Raw genomic sequence first — 27,378 nt, 5'->3', positions numbered from 1 at the left:
CTGTAGGCATAAATAATAATAAATAATAAAAATAAAGTTTGAAAAGAACGTCAATTTTAAAAAGTAATAATTAATAGATACAAGCATCCACAATTGAGTAGCCAATCAAAGGACCACTTCATAGTTAGAATTTCAATATTCACCAATCCTATTTGCCCTCGTACTGCTGCCTGATGGACCTGTAGCAAGTCTATAATCATAGTCCACACCTTTGTGTGAATACTAACTCTCACTCAAAGAGATTTACATGGCATTTCATTGCTCTAAACATTTCATTATAAGTCAGTCTCTCAAGGATCAAGAACAACCCTAGATCAAGGAAGGTGAAAATTTACTTTGCTAATGCAGAATGAGAATTTACTGCATACGAAAGAACCATTCAAATTCTAAACTTCTATGAAGTTAGGATAGCCAAAGTCCTCTGGGTCCTTTAGAACTAATTCCTAAAACAAAGGTCTGGCTCATAAAGAATTATGAGGATATTAAGATGATCTTATTTATCTCCTTGGGAGAGCTTAGGACTTCCCTTACAATGGTTAGCAATTCTGCGCCACTGGGAAGACAATTTTAAGGTCTCCTTCAGCAAATATATCTCAATATCTGAAATGGTTTTTTGTACTCAGAACATGATACAAAATTCACTTATTTATAGGATTTTCATCAAACCTTTATTTTTCTTTCTTTCATTTCATACAAATAAAGACACCAAACTTTTCTTGACTTTTCCTTCTTTGGATTTATTTTGTTTGAAAATTAAGAGAAAGACTGCTCTGTCAGAATCCAAACAACTCCATCTAGCACTGTGAGTAAAGTTATTTTGTGAATGGTCAGAATTTGCCCTTGCATGTGCCCTTGACCTAAAATACTTCCATTCCTCCAAGGTAGAGCAATATAGAAATTGTTGGGTTTCTCTCTTTGCTAAGCTCAGTCTCTTAATAATGTCTCATAAATTATCACAATTCTTAGAAGTCTTTTGGTAGGAAATCTAGATGAGGAAACTTTCTTAGCAAAAGGAACCCAACCCTCCGATACAGACTACAATTCAGAATTAGTACAAAATTAAGGATGTGTTTTTTTTAACTCTTAAGATAAAATCAGATGAAGATTAGAAATAGCATTCTTTCTTTGATATATCTTATTTTAGAAAATTATTTATTCTGGTTTTGAAAAATATATATACCAAGGGAAAATAAAATTGAAAATTAAGATAATATTGAGTGGCCAATGTAACTTTGACAGCTCTTACTGTTGTTCTTTCACAGACACGGCTAAAATTGAAGAAATGTCCCTAAATTCAACTAATTGTTCTCCTTCTTTGAAACAGTCTGCTCAACAGACATGTAATATTTCCCAGAGACTTCTTTTAAGGTTTGATTTATTCAAAATAAGCTTCAGCCTTTGACCTTCAAGAAAATGACAATGAAAGTTCCATGTAAATTATTACAGGGTCAAAGAATTTAGCTTCATACTAACCTTTCTTATCCTTGAATCAGAAAATATTCCAAACATTAACACCTTTTTCATTTTTAATCCATTAATCTAAGCAATTATGGAGAGCTAACTGTAAATTGGTTGGATGCTGTCAGTGCCCCATTGCCCATGCAATTTTGAACCCGAAATGCTGGCCTTTTGTTAGATATAATACCTCCTTCATCAGTTTACAAGACTAGTAACTCCTTTATTTGAGTGTGTGTATAAATGTGTGCATGTGTGGCATGCAGAAGAGAAAGCACTAACAAAATAGGTTGGGGAGCATTGGATAAGAGTCTTTTCCTTTTTTTTTTTTTCCACATTCCTTGTTTTAACTGTTTAGAATTAACCAGTTCTGCAAGCAAATCTAATCTATCAAGTGCCACAAGATTTTGCTATAATTCACTATTCAAAAAGCATTTATTGAGCTCCTACTTTGTACCACAGCCAGAAGATATGTTTGTCACCTTGAGAAGCTTATGTTACAGAATATGATCAGGTGGTAAAGTAAAACAAGAGGATTTGCTGTTTATCTGATTTGGCACTGAAATTCTCCGTAATAAAAATAAACAGAAAAACACTTTGACAAGATGCCTCTAAGTTCTCTTGTAGAACTGAAACTCTATGAATTCATTATACATTAGACATTTTGAACTTGGAGGAAGAGTGAGAAGCCCAATTTAGTATAGTTAAAGTTAGTCTGCTATACAGATATCCAGGGAATTGAATAACAAAAAATCATCTCAACACCTTCATTCTAGCAACCTAGTCCACACTTATTCCTCCTTAATGTCAAGTCTCAACTACCTGATGGTTCCACTACTTCCTACTTCAGCTTCTATAATTTCTACTTCTCTTGCTACTACTCAGTGCCTCTGTTCCTCTTCCCTCAGCCTTTGGCTTTTGCATGTGATGTCACTGGCAACCTTATGGAGACAACTAAGAAATTTCTTTTTGTGAGTCTCTGTGCTTCTGAGTTGCTTTATCATTTGCGTGTCTCACATCTGAATGCCTTAAGAAGATCTAACCAGGTCCAGTCTGCTACCTCCTGTATGGAGCATCCTGTTTCCCAGGCCTCTCATGCCTTGACAGGCCACCCCACAGATCACTGGCCAGTATAGTGCTGCCTTCAACTCAAGTGCTGCCTTGGTTCAATCAGCTGTGCACCCAAGCAAGAACTCCCCTGTGCCCAGGGTAAGGAACCACCTATGCCTGTGTCATTCAAAAACAGGATACAAAGATAGGCATTAAAACAATCACCTAAAATAATTAGGACACCATACATTTCCTCAGACTGTACCTAGACCATCACTAACTTAAATTTCATCTGGTATATACATAAGGATGAAATTCAGAAATTTTGGCTGGGTCACCTTTATAGCAATGGCAAAATAAGGAAGACCTAATTTCTATGCTAAGAATACTACTTTAAAAATTTCACCCTTAAAAGCAGAAGTTTAAAGAAATAAAATAACTCACATATTGCCTTTTCAAATTATGAGCTTGGTTATTAACATAGCAAAAATATAGACCTAGTTTCTGATGAAAAATCTAAATCTTAAAAAAAAAAAAAAAAATCTAGCCACAAAGATCAGAAACATTTATCAAAGGGGCTTATGTTTCTGATAAATATTTAAGTGTGTAAGGCAGAACCACTGAGAACAATAAATACTTTATAGCTGGTACTTTGTCAAACCTATAAGTGGCTCTGCCTTAGAATTTTACATCATCACTGAATTTACAGTCATTTGATAAGTGGAACAGGGCAAGAATTATTTCTTTCTAAATCTAAACCAGGTAATAAATCTACCATCAGGATTCTTCTTATTGTCTGTTATCATCTGATGACAATGCCTTTTCCCTTCATTGTCTTGGCAGAAATATGCTATGTAAAATTATAATGTCATATCACTCACTGTGATTTAACACTATCCAGCCCATACCATTTTAATCAATCAAAATTGTCGCTTTTTAGTGTAATGATTTTGTGGTGAATTCCCTGTGTTTAATATGATATATGGTCCTACCTACCCGTTGATTTACTATTCTCTTCCAAAGTCTAACAGCTCAGGAGGCTGTTCTTGCTTTTGGACATCTTTGGAATTAGCAAACAAGAATAATTTGTGGTAATAAAATGTTCATTTCCATGGCACAATGAAGGTTGAAAAGGTATTATAAGTGATAGTAGCTGCAGCTACTTTTAAGTGGAAATAAAAGATGGTTTTTGTGAATTAAAACCACAAAAGACCTAGAGCTCTTCCCTCTACATTCACAAATGATTAAGACATCTGTAATACTATAACCAGGAACTTTGTACATAATTTTTCCTTCAATACTGTCAAGAAAAATCAGAAACACACCAAGTATTCCCCTTTACCAAATTTGGACATACAATGTACAAATTTCTTTGTTTTTTTTTTTAATTGCAAGATAAGCTAAAGTGATTCCTTAAATATTAATAAATGTTTTCTACTAGAGATAAGCTAATAAAAATCAAGCCCAGTTCCCATTTGTCAGTGATATTATGCATTTAAGATTGGCTACAGTGCAGTAAAAACCAACCACAAAATCTCACTGGCCAAACACTATAACTTTTTGTTCATGCTGCATACTCAAATAGGTCCACAGACAGTCATTTAGGGACTCAGTGGCTCAGGGACTCACACTACATACTCCACATAAGTCATAAGACAGTCACTGAGGGAGCCCGGTTTATAGAGGCTCCATCTGGAATATGCAGCCTCCTGAGACACCATGGAAGGCAAAGAGAATTGCAGGTCCCCAGTCAGCGATTACATAACTAAATTGCATGTCTCTTGTGCTCATAGCCCATTGGCCAGAACTAGTTACATGGCTCTTCCCAACTGCAAGGTTAGGAGAAAATATTATCCTCCTGTGTTCCCAGAAAGAGAAAATAAAATATGGGTGAGTTCAAGAAGTCTCAACCTATATGTTCCTTAAAAATAAAATTTTCCAAATTTATTACAGGCAACTCCCCATGTAGAATCTTGAAAATCATGTATTTGCTCTGGAATCTATAATCTTAAACAACTAAAAAGAATATTACTTATATGTCACCGAATAAATTAACAATTGATTCCATTGTTTAAGCTGCCACATATATTTAAATAAGAGGAAAGCAAATAGCCTGCCTATAATTTAAGCTAATAAAAGCATTTTTAAAATTTTAAAACTTGTTCCAACTGGCAAAGTACTAAAAATAATTAAAAATAAAAATTCTCATTTTGACATCCAGTTATCCCAATTCTGGCTTACAGAAACATAAACAGTTTTAACACAAAATACTAATAAGAAATCTAAGATTTCAATATTTTAATTTAACCTCAGAATAATGAGTTGAGCTTCTTCCAAACTTATTAAAGTTGATCCTTCCTCATGTTATTGCTCCCACTGACTAGGTCAGATGCTGTCACTGCAGTTCCCAATGGGCAGAATCAAGAGCTCCTGGTTGAGCTGGTTCCCCAAGGCCTACCCTATGCTTACAGGTAAAGGAATATAAGAATTTATTCATTCATTCAACAAATATTTTTTGAGTACCTAATATGCACCAGGCCATCTGCCATACTCTGAAGGAAAAAACTGAAATAAACGACCCCTCTCCCCAAAAACTAGAATTCTTCCCTCTTAGACCTCACACACTAGTAAAAAAAGAGAACAAACAAGACTAAGGGGAGCACAGAATAAACAAACAAGTAAGGAGGATAATTCCATGTAGTGATGAAGGCTATGAAGAAAATAAAGTCAAGCAAAAGGACAGAGACAGGAGTGGAGTTCAGAGCTACTTTGGAGTAGATGGCCCGAAAAAATTTCTGAGGATGCGTCATTTAAGCTGAGAGCAGAAAGATACAAAGGAGCCATGGCAGAGAACTTTGGGTTGAAGGAATGCCAAAGACTTAAGACAGGAAAAAGCTTGACATAAGAAAGGGAAAACTCCAGGACCATGGGAATAGAGAATGAGGAAAACTAGTATATAGGCCAAGTCAAGACGGGATTAGGCAGGGAAAGGAAAATGGGTTAATGACAACTCAAGATAACTAAGTCCCTGGATTTCAAACCATTAATGTAGTATAAAACAGAAAATTTCAGGTGGTGATTAATAGTTGATACTAAGCTAGGACTGATTGTGTAAAAAATCATCCCCTATTCTAAAAGGCATTTTAGAAAATATTTAGATAGTTAAAATTATTGAGTAATCAATATAAACTTGAGGACTGTGAAGGTTGTTGGGGTGAGGGGAGAAATAAGAGATTGAGTCTTGCTTGAGAAATCTACAACTGAACAGAAAATGCAGAGGATATACCACTGAAGAGTGTATTAAGGACCTTTGAAAACAAAATGTAACTAAGTACAAGTTAACATGAAACAAATTATATCAAGTGCAGATGAGAGAGTCAGAAACAAATTAATTACTCAAGAACAGAGTGGGTGAATTTTATTTAGAATTTTGCAGTGGAGACTAGATGAAAGATTTGCTTGTGTAATGCTAGAAAAAGTCAAAGTAAGTTACACCATGTGAAGCTAAAAGAAGTGTGCCAGTGTGAATGAAAAAAAAAATGGTTATTGTTTTTGGTAATCTATTTGCTGTGCAACAAATCATCATAGAATCTAATGGCTTAAGGCAATTTATTAGATGTTCTGTGGATTGACTGAGCTCTGCTGGGTGACACTTACTGGGTTCTTTCATACAAGGGAGTAAGAAAATGGCTAAGGCTCGATTAGGCTGCTCATCCAAGATAGCAAGTATGCTGGCTCTGAGAGGGAGCTCAGAGATTCAATTGCAGTGCCTACAAGTGGCCTGTGTTGCTTGGGGTTCTAACAGCAGCAGCCTCTAATTTCTAACGGGGAATGTCTCATAGGTAAGCATTTCAACAGAACAAGGCAGAAGTTAAGCTTTTTATTACCCAGCCTCAGAAGTCCCATAAGATCACTTTCACCACATTCTATTAGTCAAGCAAGTCACTAAGGTCAACCAATATTCAAGGGGAAAGAAATTAAACTCCACCCCTTAACACAAGTAGAACCATGTGTAAAGACCAGAATTCATAAAAGCAATCTTTTACTATCTACCACAGCCTACCCTTTAGCCACCAAAATTCATTCCCATCCCATTCATTCTCCCAAGACTCCCAACATCCTCAAACCACTATGTCATCAGGCTCAAGCTTGATCATATCATATCACTTAATTAAGTCCAGGTGCAGATATGCTCTTTTTTTTTTTTTTTTTGAGTTCAAGCTTTTTATTTTCCAATTACAGTTGGTATTCAATATAACTGTATATTAGTTTTAGGTATACAGTATAGTGGTTAGGCATTTATATAATTAATTTATAAAGTGATTCCCCAGATAAGTATAGTACCCAGCTGGCACCATATAGTTACTACATTATTGACTATATTCCCTAATCTGTACTTTATACACCTGTGACTATTCTGTAACTACTACTTTGTACTTCTTAATCCCTTCACCTTTTTACCCAGCCCCCCAACTTCCCTCCCATCTGGCAACAGTTTCTTCTCTGTATCTATAAGTCTGTTTCTGTTTTGTTTGTCCCTTTATTTTCTTCTTTATACCACATTTAAGTGACATCATGTGGTATTTGTCTTTCTCCGTCTGACTTATTTTATTTAGCATAATACTCTCTAAGTCTATCCACATTGTCACAAATAGTGAGATTTCATTATTTTTTATAGCTGAGTAATATTACATTGTATATATGTACTACTTTTTTATCCAATCATTTCTTGATGGGCAATTAGGCTGCTTCCATTTCCTGGCTATTGTAAATAATGCTGCAATGAACATAGGGGTGCTGTGCATATGTCTTTTCAAATTAGTGTTTTGGATTTCTTAAGATAAATACTCAGAAGTAGAATTGCTGGGTCATAAGGCAGTTCTATTTTTAATTTTTTGAAGAACTTCCATACTGTTTTCAATAGTGGCTGTATCAATTTCCAATCCCACCAACAGTACACAAGGGTTCCCTTTTCTCCACATCCTCACCAACACCTGTCGTTTGTTGATTTTTTTGTTAGTCATTCTGACAGGTGTGAAGTGATGCCTCATTGTGGTTTTAATTTGCATTCCTCTGATGGTTAATGACATTAAGCATCTGCATCTTTTCATATGTCTATTGGCCATCCATATGTCCTCTTTGGAGAAACATCTATTCAAGTCCTCTGCCCATTTTTAATTGGATTTTTTTTTTATTTTTGGTGTTAAGTTGTATGAGTTCTTTATCAATTTTGGATAATTAACCCCTTATGGGACGTATGATTGGGAATTACCTTCTCCCATTGTCTTTTAATTTTGTTATGGTTTCCTTTGATGTGCAAAAACTTTTTACTTTGATGTAGTCCCATTTGTTTATTTTTCTTTTATTTCTCTTGCCTGAGGAGATATATCAGAAAAAAAATATTATTAAGATCAATGGTAGAGAGCTTACCCAAATGTTTTCTTATAAGAGTTCTATGGTTTCAGGTCTTACATTTAAGTCTTTAATCCATTTTGAGTTTATTCTTGTATATGGTATAAGGAGGTGGTCTAGTTTCATTTTTTTTCATGTACCTGTCCACTTTTCCCAACACCATTTATAGAGACACTGTCTTTACCCCATTGTACATTCTTGCTTCCTTTGTCATAGATTGACTGTTTAGGTGTGGATATATGTCTGGGCTCTCTTTTCTGTTCCTTTGATCTATGTGTCTCTTTTTATGCTAGTACCAAAGCCTTGTAGTATAGGTTTGATATCAGGTAACATGATAACTCCAACATTGTTCTTCTTTCTCAAGAATGCAGTGGCTATTCATGGACTTTTGTGGATCCATATTAATTTTAGAATTATTTGCTCTAATTCTGTAAAAAAAAAAAAATGTCATTGGTCTCTTAATAGGGATTACACTGAATCTACAGATTGCTTTAAGTAGTATGGACATTTTAATGATGTCAGTTCTACCTATCCATGAGCATATTTCCTTCCATTTATTTGTATCTTCTTCAATTTCTTTCTTCAATGTTTCATAACTTTCTGAGTACAGGTCTGTTACCTCCTTGGTTAAATTTATTCCTAGGTATTTTATTGTTTTTGATGAAATTCTAAATAGGATTGTTTTCATAATTTCTCTTTCCGATGGTTCATTATTGGTGAATAAAAATCAAACTGATTTCTGAATATTAATTTTGTATCCTGCTACTTTACTAAATTCATTAACAGTTCTATCAGTTTTTTGGTGGACTCTTTAGTGTTCTCTATATATAGTAGCATCTCATCTGCAAATAATGACAGCTTTATTTCTTCCTTTCAAATTTGGATGCCTTTTATCTCTTTTTCTTGTCTGACTGCCATACACCTAGGAGTTGTAATACTATGTTGAATAAAAGTGATGAATGAACATCCTTCTCTTGTTCCTGATCTTAAGGAAAACACTTTTATATTTTCCCTATTAAGTGTGATGTTGGATGTGGATTAGTCAAAGATGGTCTTTTTGATGTCGAGGTATTCTCCCTCTATTCTCACTTTGCTGAGAGTTTTTATCATAAATGAATGCCGAATTTTGTCAAATGGTTTTTTTCTGCATCTAGTGATATGACCACATAATTTTTATACTACATTCTGTTTATATGGTGTATCACCTTAATTAATTTGTAGATATTGAACCAAACCTCCATCCCTGGAATAAATCCCAGTTGGTCATGCTGTATGATCTTTTCAATGTATTACTGAATTCAGTTCGCTAACATTTTTTTTGGAGAATTTTTGGATCTATGTTCATCAGGGATATCAGCCTATAATTTTCTCTTTTTGGTAATGTCTATGTCTGGTTTTAGAATCAGAGTAATGATGGCCTCATAAAATGAGGCTGGGAGCCTCCCATCCTCTTGAATTTCTTGGAATAGTTTGAGAAGAACAGGTATTTATTCTTCTTTGAATATTTGATAAAATTCACCTGAGAATCCATTGAGTCTAAGACTTAGTTTGTCGGCAGTTTTTTTTTTTTTATTTCTGCTTCAATTTCATTAGTAGTAATTGATCTGTTCAGATTTTCTGTTTCTTCTTGATTCATTCTTAAAAGAGTACATGTTTCTGGGAATTTACCCATTTCTTCCAGATTGATCAATTTGTTGACATCTAATTGTTCATAGTATTTTCTTATAATCCTTTGTATTTCTGGGGTGTCAGTTGTCATCATCTTTTATTTCTGATTTTATTTAATTGGGTCCACTCCCTTCTTGATAAGTGTAGTTAAAGGTTTATCAATTTTATCTTTCCAAGGATAACCTCTTGGTCATTGATATTTTGTTTTGGGCTTTTTTTTCAGACTCATTTATTTCTGCTCTGATTTTTATTATTCCCTTCCTCTACTCACTTTGGGCTTTGTTTGTTGTTCTCTTTTCAGTTGAATGGCTTATTTGAGATTTTTCTTCTTTCTTAACATAGGCCTATACTGCTAAAAATTTCCCTCTTAGTACTCCTTTTGCTGTATCCCATAGATTTTGGGTCTTTGTGTTTCATATTTATTTGTCTCAAGGTCATTTTTTATTTCTTCCCTGATCTCGTTGTTAACCCATTTGTTGTTTAGTAGCATGTTATTTAGCCATGTGTTTGTGTGTTTTTCAGTTCCTTGCTTGCAATTGATTTTTTGTTTCATACCACTGTGATCAAAGAAGATGCTTGATATAATTTCAATCTTCTTAAATTTACTAAGACTTGTTTTGTCACTAACATGTGGTCTACCTTGGAAATTGTTCCATTTGCACTTGAGATACATATTTTTTTTCCTTCTTTGGGGTGAAATGCTCTAAAAATATGAAACAAATCTGTTTGTTCTAATGTGTTATTTAAAACTACTGTTTGTTGATTTTCTGTCTGGAAGATCTGTCCAGTAGGGTGTAAAGTCCCCTACTATGACTATATTACTGTCAATCTCTCTCGTTATGTCAGTCAACATTTTCTTTATATATTTAGGTGCTATATTGGTTGCATAAATGTTTACTAGGGTTATGTCATCTTGTTAGATTGATCCCTTTATCATTATATAATGTCCTTCTTTGCCTCTTATTATAGCCTTTGTTTTAAAGTCTATTTTGTCTGATAAGTATTGCTACCCTAGCTTCTTTATCATTTCTATTTGCATAAAATACCTTTTTCCATCCCTTTACTTTCAGTCTGTGTGTGTTTCTGTGTTTCTCGATCTGAAGTGGGTCTCTTGTAGACAGCATATGTATGGGTCTTGTTTTTTTATCTATTTGGCTATCATATATATTTTGATTAGCGCATTTAATTCATTTACATTTAAAGTGATATTGATAGGTACATAGTTAATGCCATTTTATTGTTCATATTTATTATCTCCTACCTTTCTTCTTCTTAAAGAAGTCCATTTAACATTTCTTGCAATACCAGTTTGGTGATGATGAATCCTTTAGCTTTTAGCTTTTTCTTATCTCACCTTCAATTTAATTGATAGCCTTGATGGGTTGAATAGTCTTGGTTGTAGGTCCTTTTTTTTCATCACTTTGAATATTTTGTACCAATCCCTTCTGGCCTGCAAAATTTCTGTTAAGAAATCAGTTGACAGTCTTATGAGAGCTCCCTTGTAGATAACCAGCTGTCTTTCTCTTGCTGCTTTTAAGATTCTCTTTTTCTTTAACCTTCGTTATATTAATTATTATGTGTCTTAGTGTGGGCCTGTTTGGGTTTATCTTGTTTGGGACTCTGCATTTCCTAGACTTGTATGTCTACTTTCTTGATCAGGTTCAGAAAGTTTTCCATCATTAGTTCTTCAAATAGTTTCTCAATCTTATGCTTTCTCTCTTTTCCTTCTGGTGCCTCTACAATGCAAATGTTGTTACACTTGACGTTGTCCCCTAAGTTCCTTAAACTTTTGTAATTTTTTTATTTTTTTCTTTTCGCTGTTTCTGTGGGTGTTTTTTCTGCCACCTTATAATCAGAGTTGCTGATTTGATTCTCTGCTTCATCTAATCTGCTATTGATTCCGTCTAATGTATTTATTTCGGTTATTGTATTCTTTATTTCTTTTTTTATGGTTTTTATGTCTTTTATTATGCTTACTATCTCTGCTGAAGTTTTCACTAAGATCTCTGAACATCTTTATAACTAGTGTTTTGAACTCTGAAGCTGGTAGATTGCTTGCCTCTGTTTCATTTAGTTATTTCTTTGGAGTTTTCTCCTGTCATGTCCTGTTTTCTCCTGTTTATTTAGCTAGCCAAGGAATGTGAGTTTATTTGGGACATGTTTCTTTTCTCTTCATTTTGGCTGCCTCTCTGTGCTTGTTTCTATGTATTAGGTAGATCCTCTATGTCTCTCAGTCTCATCAGATAGTTTTATGGAATAGGTATCCTGTGGGGCACAGTCTCCCTCATCACCTGAGCCAGATGTTCCAAGTGTGTCCCTTATGTGGGTTTTGTGTCCTCTTGTTGTAGTTGAGCTTTGATTGCTGTTGGCATGTCAGTGGGTGGGACTGACCCTCAGGCTGACTAGCTGTGAGGGTCAGCAATGACTATAACATATAAGTTACTGTGTGGGGCTGACCCCACAGAGCAGGATTCATCCCAGCAGGCTCTGGTGCTTGCCAAAACCACCTTCTGGGTGTGCCACTTGTGTGGCTATAAGCTGGGGCTCTGATGTGGTCTGAAGCCAGCTACTGGCTGTGTTGATTCTGGGGCCTCTTGGGAGGGGCTCTAGTACAGGCCAAGGTCAACTGCTACCTGTGACTGGCCTGGGACTACCTGGTAGGAGTTACTAAGTGATCTGCAGTTGGTAACTGCCTGTGCTGGATCTGGAGGCATGTGGGCTAGGCCTCGCTGAACCAAAGCCAACTGCCACCAGCAGCTGGGCAGCTCAGCAATTGATACAGGGCACCCCAAGGCCTGCCACCTCTTGCCAGCTGCCTGTAAAACTCAGCTGCTGAAAGAGCCTTGGACAGTATTTGAGCTGAGTGATGCAGTGTCTCCAGGAGTCACCAGGGTGGGATGAGTGGTGTTCACCAGGTTAATGCAGATTCAAATTTGGCACAAGTACTGAGCCTGGATTTGACCCACGGGCTGAAGCTTGATATATAAATTGTTGGTTGGCTAACTGGACCCATACAGGAGGGCAAGGAGAGCTGGGAGAGGCAGGCCACTGGACTGGTGGATGGATATTTAATAAGCTCAGGTTTAGTTCTTCAAGTATAGTTCCTATTAACTGAAGAGACAAATTATCTGTCACATCCACATCACACAATGGTGAGAAGGCATAAGATAACTGAAAGAGATATTCCTCTTCACAGAGACAAAATAAAAGCACACAGCAGGTCCACAACAGTTCTGAAATCCATTCAAACATATGTCACCAATTATTTGTTATGGCACAGTCCTGTTTCCTAAGAATGATTCATTGGCGCTTTGGGCTGCTACCTCTGAGATCTTAGTTCTGCTCTCTGAGTCAACCCTCTTTCCCCATTAGACAAGTCATCCTTGTAATTAGTTTTTTTCAGCTTGCTTTCTGCAGGTTAGGGAAACAAAAACTTCTTATCATTTTGTACTATAGTATTCCTTTCATTCCAAGTTTCTATAATTCCTTTTAAAACTTGTGGGCTTCCTGTGTGTCTAATTGTAATCCATTCCATTCAACAAAAGTCACATCCCAATTTCTTCCAAAAAAAAAAAAAATACTTGGCCTAAGCATTAATGTCCTGTGGGACAATGCCCTTAAGATACTTGGAAGTTTTGTTTTGTCTAGTCAAGAGTCTTCAGGGGCTCTATTTTTAGCAGAAAGGGCATACCCAAATATTCTTAGAAGTCCTGTTAAGCATACTTTTACATTTTTTCAGGTTACAACAAAAGGTCTTACAGGCAGACTCTTGAGATCTTTACCATACTGAATTTGATCTTTACTCTGATGGCATCATTGACTAGGAGAATTTTTTTTAGGAGACTAAAGAAGAGAAACTTTTTTTTAACACAGAAAATCCTAACTTCCTTATATTTCCTCTAATTTTTCTCGAAACTGTTCCTTTGATTTCTCTAAATTTTATGCAGAACAGTTGCTTCTTGAGTCCATATCTCTCTTCTCATTTTATTTTCGCACCAGCACTAAAAAAACTACTTGGCAATGTGTAAATCTACTCACCAGATTCATAAGTTCATTAGGTACATATATCAGAGTGTATGCTGTTTCACTTTTACCCCCAAATCTTATTCACATTTCTGTTGTGGCAACTCTAACCCAGAACCATATAAGGAAAAGTGAGAAACAGACAAAGCTTAGCTGATACAGTACAAAACCACCACATTTACAGAAGTAGCAAAAATGATGTTCCTCCCTTTCTTATAAGCTTATCCCTCTTTTTCTACAAACACTGCAAAAATTAAAAGAAAATAAATAAAAGCTTCATATTCTATAACAAATTGTGAGTTTTCTTAACATGTCAATTATTGTTATGAAGACAAAACTATTAACAGTTCTTACATTATGTAGTAACCTACTACCTTCTTGTGCACGTGTAAAATCTTTCCCTTAATCTCTTCTTACCCCTCAGGCCTGACTGCCCTCTAGTCAGAGTAACTTCATCAGTTATTATTCTATTTATATAATTATAAATGTTTGTTTAAATGAAATTTAATCAATACAGAAAAGCATAATGAGAGCAAACATTATTAGAAATTTCACAGCACTGCAACATCTACTGTTAACACTTTAGTGACCACTGTCTCATTGTTCTCTTTATGCATATGTATACACACACATTTCTACATCTTTCAAGGTATTTTTCATTGAGAATTTTCTTTCTTCCTTCTTTCTTTCCTTCCCTCCTTTGTTCCTTCCTTCCCTCCTTCCTTCTCTCCTATCTCCCTTCCTTTCTTTCATAATGTGTTTGTTTTCCTTGACTTCCTTTTACCATTCTATAAGTTACCACATCTCCATCAAGTTAACCGGTATAAGAAACCTCGAATAAAGTTTTCTGTGGCTTTCACTTTGTTGCGGGGCAAGAAGGGTGGTTGGTATAGTTTCTCATGGTTTATCTTTATTTTTTGAAGATCTCTCCAACTCAACTAATAAAAGATAGTTAATAACTTTTTTCAATAAATTCATAATATATAAACCCCTACTCATGTTGGAATTTGTATCTTGTATATGATAAAAGAAATTAAGAGCCCATTTGTACTTTCTTCAAAATGAACACCCAGTTGTATTAACACTATTTATGAAATGAAACATGTATCCTCCTCCAAAATTGCCATATATTAAATCTCTCATATACTGGCTTGAGCTCTCTATTTTACTCTTCCAATATCATAGTGTTTATTAGTAATGGATTAATGTTTTAATATATATTGAAACAAATTTATTCTCACTATTCATCATTTCCTAACCTTCTTGGTTACTTTTGTGGTTCATTCTTTTGTATTCAAAAAGTCAGTACCATTTTATCCAATATATTTAAAAATACTGAGATTCCAGTTAGAATTACATCAAATGTATGTATTGGTTTGCCATTATCGACGTTTTGTGTCATCGAGTCTTCCCAACCAAGAGCATATTATCTTTCAGATTGGTTAATGGACTTCAACAGATGTTATAGTTTTCTGCATAAAGATGTCATTTCCTTCTCTGTAAGTTTATCTCTAATATTTCATTATTTCCCTACTGAATGGCAGTAAAGAGCAAATAAGCCTAAATCACAAACTTGATGTTTAGCTCCTGGATAATTAGCATGGACTATGACTAAGTTTTCAAGCAGAATTATTTTACAGAGCTGAGCTAGTGAGATTCCTACATTAACAAAGTCAAGGTCACAGGGCAGCCCCCTTGTAGAACAGTTACATCAGGCTGGCAAAAAGTAGGAGTGAACCACAGCAAATCCACAGTCACTAAGAGACAAAAGAAAAAAAAAAATGCACATACTACTTATCCCTTGAATTTGATTGAAACATTTTATAAGGAGCAACTGATTAATATACATATATGCAGATGTATATGTGTGTATAGCTTTCATGGTTAAATGGTTTAAAATAAAATGTGACTAGTGGCAAAATCCAATCTGCAAATGTATAAACCACCCTCTGTTTACACTTCACACAAACTGCCTCTTCAGCAAACTGCTTCTGTCTTAATCAAAGGTTACAAGTAACATTAGTAATGAAAGAAAAATGTTGGTTCTCCACTCTAGATATCAACTTCATTTTTTTTTTTAATTTTATCCTGAAAAGTCAAAAATGCAATCATTTTATTTGGTTATTTTATTTGGTTATTCTATAATCAAGAACACTAATCTTTTGAGAGACAGTACAACAGGAAGGCGAACAGTGTGTGAATTTTACTGACTGTTCTTTATGGTAATTGGGCTGTAGCTATAATCACTGTATTCTAATTTCGAGACAAATACAAAAACAGATCAATTGGTTAGCTGAATAGTTTTGTATATCCTTGAATACCAAATTACCTTTTGACTTTCCTATTAGAGTATTGTAGGGTTGGGATGAACTTTAGTGTCTTATATCTCAGACATTAAACTCTACTCGCTTTTATTATGTATCTTTCCAATAAACATGCTATCCAACCAAAGTTTAGTTAAGGGGCGGGTAAGCTAGACAGCTGCCAAGGGTGTCAGGCCATCATAGACATCAAAAAAATCCCTCAAATAAATTGAAAATACAGCATCAGGCAACTGAGGTTTTATACATGATTCCTTATATAACTATCAACTTATATAAGAAGTAATATAAAAATATGAGTGTACTTTTTGGAATATATATGAAAAAAACATTTTTTCTGAAATATACATTTTTCAAATATTTTCTGGATATATATCTAGAAATATATATTACGTATATTATTCACAATCCCTACTGCTCTTTATGGAAAATATATCCTTTATTAAAAAAAAAAAAAACTCAGTCATTATAATGGCTTTCAACACACTTGAGGAAAATATTATGTTGTAGACAGAGGCAGTGGTGAAATTCTAAATATTTACTAACCAATACAGCAAGCACATCAGCTTACCAATGCTTCTTTCTCTGGGGAAAAAAAAAAATAAGGAGAGCTAATACATCTATGTCTTTGTCTCTAGACTAAATATTCCCATGACTTTCAGAACTGGCTTCATTAGCATGGTTTCAAATCCTCTCCCAATGCTGGTTCTTCTCCTCCTCCACCAAAGCTACAGTCCTCATGGATAAAGACAACAGTCCATATGTGCTCCCACCAACAGGGCAACAGCAGCATGACCACCTCTTTCTTTATACCATACTTTTAAAAGACTTGAAAACTGCACTAGCTTCTTTGGCAGGTTCATCATCCTCATAAGGTCAACCTTATGAGTTACCTTTCTATAATCTTTTAATACTACCTTATTACATTCAAGGTTTATGTTAAAATACTTAATTAGAAAAACAGACACCTATTTTATGACTGTAATAAGAGATAACCTACTCCAAAATGCATGAATCAGAATCTGCTAATGTGTAACATATTTACTCTAAATGCTTAAATTAAAAAGAAGTGTATTACACTTAACAATTTAACATTTCCATGACTGCAAGAAGCAACTTTTCTACCAATGTTTATTTCTACTATGATGAGTGTATTACCATATCAACTCCTAGGAGTTAGCTGTGTCTATAACAGGCATCAGAAAATTAAATGTTTAACTAATATTCAAAGAGACTGCAATAAAAAATTAGTGTGGTAATTACCAATGTTGAAGGTGAAGAGTTTTAATCAAATCACTTTCTTAGGTCCCTATATTTTCATTTTAAAATGTGTTTGAGAAATCGCAGTGAAGGTTGCTGCTTTCAACATCAAATGCAAGTCTAATTAGTACCTTTTTACTGCAATTAATAACTGTTACACTCATCATTCTTTAAATCAGTATACATAGGTTCTCCCTTGTTTTTTTCTCTTCATCTAACCCTTAACCTGCTGTGTTTGGCAACAGAGAAGAGTGTTCATTTTGTTTGGAAAAAATAATTGCAATTCGTACTGTCCAGGAGATTTCCTCACAACTAGACAGAGTAGATATTTGAAGAGACTTTCAATTCCCTCTATTGCTTATGTTATGGCTTTTAACAGATTCTGAAGGATATCATCAGTTTTCTAGGCTAGTACCTCAAAGTGTTGCTCATATGAAATTTGCTTTCCATCAGTGCTCTATTTACTCGATGATATAAATCTCCTTTTATCCTCCCATTGAGATGGGATTTCCAGAACAAAATAGTTTTCTTTGGTACTTTATAATTTTCTGGCTACATTTACACACTTTGGTATTTGTTAGAAATGATAATTATTACATGAGTGTTAAATCAACAAGCACTAGTTCATTTAATTAACCAAGATGATAAAGGAAAATCTTACTCATGCCCTGATACCTCAAAATAGTAAAATAAAATGTATAATAGTGAAACAGAAAGAGCACTGGACTTGAAATCAGAAGACTTGAGCTGGAATCCTGATGTCTCTACTTATTTTACTACATAAGGGATCCTGTACACGTTACTTAAACTCTCTAAGCCGCTCTTTCTTTATTTACAAGATCTTCAGTGAGTGTGTCAGCTAAACTCGATGTAGCATGTGAGAAGAAACAGGGAGAGAAGGATGATTAAGAGATTTTAGGCCTAAGAAATTAAGTATGACTTTACTACTTACTGAGGTAAGGAAGATGGCAAAAAAAATATTGAGAGTTTGTTTTTTTTGACATGGTATATTTGAAATATCTATACTATATCCAAGCAGAAATAATAAATAAGAAGTCTGATACAAAAGTCTAGAATTCAAGGAAAGGTATGAACTAACATGTTAATAATAATTACTTCTACCCACTATTCACCAAACATACTGGATGCTGTAGATAAATTATTTCTCAAGACAAACTTTTGCGTGCATGAGTATTTTTATCATAGTTATACTTTTCTAATAGTTAGCACAGTGTCTAGTTATGTAAGCTACTAAAATATTTTTTGAATGAATTTTCAAATGAAGATGTCAAGATTCAAAGAAACTTAGCCATAACTAGTAAGCAACAGAACCAAGATTCAAGATTAAACTTTTTTCTAATTCTAAACGGTTATTCTTATCTAATATCTTCTTACATAATAACTATAAAGCAACTTCGCACTCATTAGTTTATTGAGTCTTCACGATAGTCATTTCTGATAGGAGCAGATGAGAGATAGAGGCTCAGAGAAACTGAGTGGTTTGATACTACTGTGCATTTTGTCACTTTTGCCAGGGCTTTCTATCACTCACAGGTAAAGACAGTTATATACACTGCTGGTAGGACTGCAAATTGGTATAGCCGCTATGGAAAACAGTATGGAGGTTCCTTAAAAAACTAAGAATTGATCCACCACCATATGATCCAGCAATCTCTCTACTGGGTATTTACCCCCAAAGACTTGAAAACTCATATCCAAAACGATATTTTCACACCGATATTCACAGCAGCATTATTCACGGTGGCCAGGACACGGAAGCAATGGAATTGTCCTAGGATAGATGACTGGATAAAGAAGCTGTGGTACATATGTACAATGGAATATTACTTAGTCATAAGAAGAGATGAAATACAGCCATTTGCGATAACATGCATGGACCTTGAGATAATCATGCTAAGCGAAATAAGCCAGACAGAAAAAGTTGAAAACCACATGATATCATTTATATGTGGGATATAAACCAAAAGCAACAAACAAGACAAACAGAAACTCATGGATATGGACATTAGACTAGTGATTACTAGAGGGGAGTGGGGAGGGGAGAGGTAGATGGGGTAAAAGGGGTCAAATATGTGATGACAGAAAGAAATCTAAACTATGGGAGGTGAACACACAACGTAAATATATATATGCCTTACTGTTAAATTGTACACCTGAAACATTGGATTTCGTTAACCAATGTCACCAAAAAAATAATAATAACAAATTTATAAATAAATAAATCTGCTTTCAAAAAAATTAAAAAATAAAAATAAATAAAGACAGTTACATAAGTTGACCATGCACAACCTTCTAACCTAAAGCTACTTATCATAGAAAACCTACTCCAGGCATTTTCAAATACCTGAATAGATCACCTGATTGATTCACTGATTGAATCATATAAATTAATTAGTGCTGATAGTTGGTTCTATGGCTTTGGTAGACACTGTAGTCAATCAAACTTCAAAACATTTTATCATAATGTGGCATAACGTGGCAAGATAATCTATAATAGTAATCATTTGAGTATTTTCTTGCTTCTTTGAAAACCCAAAAGAATGAGAGATACTGTCCTCGTCCACCTACCAAAGAGGAAATGAATCTTGGCCTCCCAGAAGTCTGGAAACTCTCTTGCTGAAGTATAAAATTAACAGGGTTCCATTTGGAAATGCTTCTGCTTAGAGAAGCCATAGAATCTGGAGAGAAGAGTAGGGTGGATGGACGACAAATGGCTCTACTTGAGGCAAAAGGATAACTTCCCTGAGCCTGGAAAAATGGAAGGTATTTGGGTATGAGGCGTGCCCTGGACGAAGGGGAAGGTTTTGGAGTGGGCCTTGAGAGATGAGTTAGTGGGATATTCACTCTGCCTAGAATGTTCTTCTGCCAAGTAGTTACATGGCTAGTTCCATAGTTCATCTAGGCCTCTATTCACATGTCACAAACTTCAGGAGGCCCTGTCTTACCACCTAAAAATATCTACCTCCAACATCCCACTATCACCTTCTCTCCCCTTACTTTGTTAAATATCAGATGTATGATCTCTAAAAACAGTGACATTTCCTGGTTCAAAAAGATTTTAACCAAGTTCCATAGTAGGAAGAATAAAGTGATTTGAACCTTGATCAACAATATTTCTGTGACTTTTAATGTTCTATTAAATCATATATTCATGATCTTTCTAAAATTTTCATTGATAACACATTTCATGCTTGCTTTTATAATGTCCTGCTTAAAAGTAAAAGAATTTTTCTAGCCATGTTTATGCTACATTATTCATAAATATTTTGGTATGTAGGTAGTAAGGGCTAAGGCAGTGACGGAGCTAGAGTAGGAGAATAAGTGGCTCACGAAACCACTTTGAATCAGCTTACTCTTGGTGAAACTCCTTTTCTTTAGATAGGCTTCACATAAATTAATTAATCCTAATATTTGGAGCTGGGGCCTGTGGGAGGTAATTATGTTTAGATGAGGTTATGACGGGGACACCCTCACAATAGAATTAATATCTTAGAAGAAGAGGAAGAACTCTGTGTGTCTTCATGTTCATGCAATAAGGAAAGTCCAGGTGAGGACATAACCAGAAGATAGCCATCTGCAAACCAGAAAGGGGGCTCCCACCAGACACTGAATCTGCCTTGATCCTGGACTTCCCAGCCTTTGGAACTATAAAAAACAAATGTTTGTTGTTCAAGCCACCCCGTTTATGGTATCTGTTATAGTAGCCCAAGTTGACTAAGACATCATGTTATACAAAGGCAGGAGAATTGTAAAGTTATTGATATCCATGATTATACACATAGAGACACATGTACATGAACACAGAAAAATAAATGTCCCTATATGAAGGGAAGAGATAAATAAAGCAATTTGTATTTTTAAAAACTAAAAGAATCAACAAAATAACATACATAAGAAGAACACTGAAAGAAAAAAAAAGATCTGGCATAAATCTAATTAATCATATCAGCATAGAGAGGTTCAGATTGGTTTTGGTAAACACAGGGTGGTTTTTGAGTGGAAAGTAAATAAGTGCACTGAGGTGCTGTACTAATCACATTTGTTCTAACATTGACCTTATAATAATTAAAAATTGACGCTTGCAACATAATACAGCTGTGCAATCATATTTAAACCTAATCATTTCATAGAGAGAGGAAAGCTGTACAAAAAGGTCAAAGACACTTTAATTTCATGACAGTAAATTTACTCTTTATTCCCAAAGTGAAAATGTCTAATTTCTAAAAGAGCAAACCAATAATTACTTATTATAAACCTATTTTAGTCAATACTTAATTTCTCTATATTGATTAGTGTTTAGACATTTAAAATGTACCCTACAGCAAGACTATGTGTTTACAATACTATTCTCCCTACTGATGTTTGTAAGTATTACAGGTATCGATTTAAGACATGTCTCAAAAATGCCAAACTTAATAGTAATCATATAAAAAAGGGTTTGACTCCTTTAAAACTGGAATTTAATTTTTAAATATTTGAATACTAGTGTCCTTAAAGGTCTCTGTATTACAATCGCTATTTCTGCCATTATATACTTTAATGATGGGTACTCGATTAAACTATGCATTATAATTCTCCTCTCCCAAAAGTAATAGAGAGAGAAAATATATAAATGATCAACATTATCATTCACGACTGAAGAAAATGTTTTTTATTTTATGTACTTTTGATTGTAAAATAAAGACTGGGATATTATTTCACCCTTAACTTGCATTCTGTGTAACTTAGAGCTCCTTGCAATAAAACAAAATGATGCTTCATCAGGATGTTACTGGGAGTACCAAGGCAATTTGTAAACTTTCTATCATTAAGTCTGAGTATAACATCACTGTGAGGCAGGTATTAATATAACACTTCTCTCTTGAGGAGTTTGATGTATTTTACATAACTTTATTAACTCTTCTTAGAGCTTGGCAAAAAGGCTAAGATGTCTAACCATCTACCTCATTCACAAAACACACACAAAAATAAAAAAGATTGTATATAGCTACATATTTTAAATTCTCTTTTATTACTAATCTGAAATTATGACCAAAGATAAGGTCAATTGGGTCACTCAATATATTTGGCTTTTGTTAGCACTGATGTTTTAACAGGTTTCAATTTCATAAATTTGAAGTCAAATTAAATACTTAAAAGATTATTAACCCCATGAATTATTGAGCAATACTGTTTCTGAAGATGGAAGAAATTTATGAGTAATAGTCAACTTTTCCCTTTATTAAAAACTGCAAAAGCAGGTTATGATCCTAGTAACAGGCATCACAACATCTTTAAATAAATCTATGCATCCCTTAGCAAGAGTGCAACTATGCACACATGGAGACAGCCTGAAGAGAGATATAAAGTGAAGGGCACAGAAATACTAACAATGTTTAATAGCTTACCAAGGGTCAAACACTATTTTAAAAAATCTACATGTATTAACTCATAAAATGGTGCAATATTATCCCCATTTTATGATGAGGAAACTGATGCTCAGAAAGCTGAGCCAGTCTTAGATCACAAAGCTACTAAGTGGTAGAGTAGGAATACAACCCAAGATATATGATTCCAAAGCTCGAGTTCTTAGCCAATGTTCTAGAAAGGAAGAAAAGCTGCCCTTAGATGCCCTGATCCATGGTATACCCCATCAGAGAGTTCCAAGTCCATAATCCTTTTCCACTCCAATTGTAACATCTGTCATCTCACAGTCAATCTCAAAATCATCACTGAAGAATAAGTGCTCAAGTTTGTGTATTGTACTTTCAAAATATGGCACCAGAATTTAGAAGATGGTCACAAGGAGGTAGTATTAGTATAGTTAGAAGTACAGACCTTGGTGTCAAACAGACTTCAACAGGCTATCACTAGGCAAGTTACTTCTATCCAAGCTTTATAAAATAAAGATCATGAAACTTGCCACCTGGTGCTATAATGATAATTAAAAAGGTTAATATTAAGTGCTTAAGACAGAGCCTCACATATAATAAGCACTCAAAAAGTGGTTGCCATTCAGCAGAGGAAACCATCAAAAAAACAAAAAGACAACTTACTGAATAGGAGACAATATTTGCCAATAATAAATCCCATAAGGGGTTAATATCCAAAATATATAAGGAACTCATACAACTTACCACCAAAAAGACACTCTGATTAAAAATGGGCAGAGGACCTGAATAGACATATCTCAAAAGAAGACACATAGCCAATAGACATATGAGAAGATACAAATTAAAACCACAATAAGATATCACCTCATACCTGTCAGACTGGCTATCATCAAAAAAATCAACAAAAAAGTGTTGGTGAGGATGTAGAGAAAAGAGAACCCTCATGGAACTATAAAGTGGTGTAGCCACTATGGAAAACAGTGTGAAGGTTTCTCAAAAAATTAAAAATAGAACTACCATATCACCCAGCAACCCCAATTTTGGCTATTTATCCAAAGAAATCCCAAACACTAATTTGAAAAGATATATGTATCCCTATGTTCATTGCAGCATTATTTACAATAGCCAAGATATGGAAGCAACCTAAGTGTCCACCAATAGACAACTAGATAAAGAAGTGGTGCATACATACAATGGAATAGTACTAGGCCATAAAAAAGAACAAAATATTACCATATGCAACACATGGATAGACCTAGAGAGTATTATGCTAAGTGAAATAAGTCAGAGAAAGACAAATACCATATGATTTCATTTATATTTGGAATTTTAAAAACATAATAAATTAACAAACAAAACAGAAACAAACTCACAGATCTAGAGAGCAAACCGATGGTAGCCAGGTGGGAGGAGGGTTGGGGGGATGGGTCAAAAAGGTCAAGGGATCAAGAAGTACAAATTGGCAGGGATGTAAAGTGCAGCATAGGGAATATAACCAATAATACTGTAATAATTTTGTATGGTGTGGGAGAGTGCTAGACTTATCAGGGGGAACACTTTGTAAGTTAAATAAATGTCTGGCCACTATGCTGTAAAAAAAAAAAAAAAAGTGTTACTATTATAGTAAGTTAATATAAAATTTTTTGAGCCATTCCCGAAACTCTGAAATTCAGAATCACACTACTGGTGGCAAACTGAACTGAACTGATTCTTTTATAAAATATGTGTTCTTGGCATTATGCATGATCTTGTTTGTTTAATTCTCAGAACAAATCTAGAATTAAAGTGTGGTTATGCCCACTTTTAAATTGGAAAATAAGCTTAGACATGTTGTTACTTGTCCATTATCCTGCCAGTAGAAATTAGATGATTAATCAATTAACTAACTAGATGTGTACCTAAAAGCAGATGAAAAGTACCAATAAGCAAGAAAATTATTTGAACAACTATCTCTAACTCAAAAAATTTGGAACTAAAAAGTTCCTAGACTGAAGTTCACATTATTTAGCTTTTACTGTAATTAGAGTAAAGCTCCACCTAGAAAGAGTAGTTAGAACAGAGATGATTAAGAGGAAAAATACTTCCCAAAAATATATCCCCCATGTCAAGCACACATCAGGTCCTTCTGCTACTTCTATCAAAGCTACCAAGGGAAAAAGGCTAAAGCAGGGCCAAGGTTAGGGTAGGAACTTCTGATAGTACTAGCGGGGAAACAGGTAAGAACTCTGCACTCACAGGCTGGGGCTCCAGGGGAAAGAGGTTAAGACTGTGGTACTGTAAAGTAGATTTGTTTCAAATAAGCCTCACCTGCATCCAAATATCCTGTAGAAGTCGGCTTCTGGTCTATTCACAGAAATCTGCAGAAAAAAGGAAAATTATATTACTCTTTCACTGACCTCCTGCCTGAACCTTAAGCTACCACTATTCCTTAAATTGCAAATGTTGTAGTTATACAAAATAGACACCTCATGTTGAATTAGAACACTATTTTCTCTATTTAATGCATTCAAAAAGGTTATGTCATTTGCATAATATCTGCTATATATAAGAAAATTATTTAGCACTTTCACTTAAAGAACATGATTCAGAACTGATTCCAATATATACTTTATTTCCACAATAACTTTAAAGAAAACAGATTTAAGGAAAAGAATGGAATTTCCTCTTTCATTGGCCAATATACAAGCCAGTATGGAAAATATAGCAGATATCAAAGTAGTCATATATTAAAAGAAACACGAGCTCAATTATAAGGGCTCTGCTTATACAGATGTGGAAAAGAGTGGGAAAAAATACTTGACCCATATGTCAACAACAAATATAATTAAAAATATATTCATATTATACCAAGAACATATAAGATTGTGTGTTCCACTATCAATTATCAGGCAGCACCCAACCTAACCATTTCTTCTATGTTTAGAATATATGACCTCTCTCAATAATTCATTCTAACTTTTAACAATTGCCCTATTAAAGTAAATCTTTTTTATATAATTAAAATCACTCATATAATAGGATAGAAACACCTAGAATGATGCTAAGCACATACAAGTAACTCCACAAACATTTGTTGATGAGATGGTGATTCCAGCCTATTTCTCTTTTCTCTGACCTTAGTGGAGACAGGAGAAATGCTTAGATAGGAACACTGGCAAAATGGTTAGAAATAAGAGGAAGTTGATTAGAGACAACTGCAGGGTAGGACTGAAGAAGAAAACAGCACAGAATGACTCACTGTGCCCTAGTACACTGTGATCTTAAAAGACATAGCCAGCCACCAACCAGAACTTGCTAAAGCATATACACAGAAAATCTATTGCCCTTTTGCTTTCCCACTTACTCCCATGCAAATAACTCCCAAATCAATCAATCTCTCTCTCTCTCTAACCCTGTCTTCTCCCAGAGTTCCAATTCCATTTATGTAACTATATAATTGTATTGGGTGGTAGCATGGAAGGCATCTTTGGTAAGATCTAGTGAAAAGAACCATTATGAGTTGCGAACATTCTAGTGTGAGAAGTACTAACGTTAACAAGGAAAAATTTATTTGTCTTGCAGATTCTTCAGTCTCCTGAATCTTACTGGAGAAATTTAGGTAGGTGACTGATTTAGAGCAGGACTCTCTGGTAATAGAATGGACTTTTTATACTCAGCAATAAAAGATCCAACAAAGGGACTAAATTTAGATAATCTGACAGCACCTCAAACTCAAAATTTCTAAAATTAAACTTCCTAAAGAACTAGTTTCTGCGGACTTCCTTGTTTGTTAAGAATACACTTGTTCTCTCGGGCTCTAAACATGAGTCATCTTGCCTCACTCCTCACCCACCTCCATCATATCTAATTAAACATCAAGTCAAACCTGTTTTTTCTTCAGCACTTTTTTACAACCCTCTGCTGCTTTCCTTTCCCACTGCTTCATCTCTAATTTGGTTTTGACCTCATACTTGGCTCCTTGACTATAGCCCCTTGACTCTTCTGAACAGTTCATCTGGCAAGTAGCTTCTGCTTTGAGTTTGAGCTCTGCTTTGATTAGGTCACTATTCTTATCAGAAATAGTCTATGGGTCCCTCTTGTCTGCTGTACAAAAATATCCCAAGCTTCTTTCAAATACACCCCAAACTGCCTTCGGTCTTACCTTCTCCTATCTTTTTGGGCACCAGCCATGCTGGCTATAATCCCACTCCCCACCTCACTCTACTGCCCTAACTCTGTCATTTCTTTTCCCTATAATGCAATCTCCCCACCCCCAGCACATTCCAACCCCCACTCAACTCCCCCCAACACACCTGCACCCATGTTTTGCCACCACCTCAGATATCTGCCACTCCTTTAAGTTTCACTTCACCTTCACACAGATTCCCCACCAGAAATTTTCCTGCTCTCTGGTAAAGCTTTCAATTGACTTCATTTTACATCAAAACATATTTGCTTCATCTTGTAGTTGTTATTTTTATTCAAAGATCCAACTTTCCATACTACGCTCTCTGTCCCTGCAAAGAAGGACCTTGTCTTATTTGTCTTCTTATGACCCTAAGTGCCTGGCATGGTGCCCCTCACATACTGAGTGTTCAAGAATTATTTTATGTGAATAAATGCAAAAACAAAATGACTGTTGCAGATATATTGTTTTCAGAACAGTGCTTTGCAAGCTTTAGAATGTCACAGAATCATCTGTGATGCTTGTTCAGATATTCTGATTCAAAATATCAGGTCAGAGAGTCAAAAAGATGTATTTTAAACACTTTTTAAACTCTATTAGTTTCCATGGGAAAAGATGTTGCCTAAGCAAT

The 27,378-nt window shown here is 34.8% G+C and overlaps 1 long non-coding RNA gene across 1 annotated transcript in view; it reads right to left on the bottom strand.

Annotated features, from left to right (window-relative positions):
• Positions 1 to 27,378, bottom strand: part of LOC120612527 (uncharacterized) — a 193,614-nt gene that overhangs the window by 105,284 nt on the left and 60,952 nt on the right. The window contains exon 3 of the long non-coding RNA XR_005655468.1: positions 24,890 to 24,939. This is a non-coding gene — a long non-coding RNA (uncharacterized LOC120612527). The remainder of the gene's footprint in view (positions 1 to 24,889; positions 24,940 to 27,378) is intronic.

The sequence above is a fragment of the Pteropus medius genome, unplaced genomic scaffold (assembly GCF_902729225.1).
Source record: "Pteropus medius unplaced genomic scaffold, Ma_sr-lr_union100, whole genome shotgun sequence".
In the NCBI taxonomy this organism is placed as follows: domain Eukaryota; kingdom Metazoa; phylum Chordata; class Mammalia; order Chiroptera; family Pteropodidae; genus Pteropus; species Pteropus medius.
Note: the sequence above shows the minus strand (reverse complement) of the source record. Positions and strands in the feature narration are given on the sequence as shown.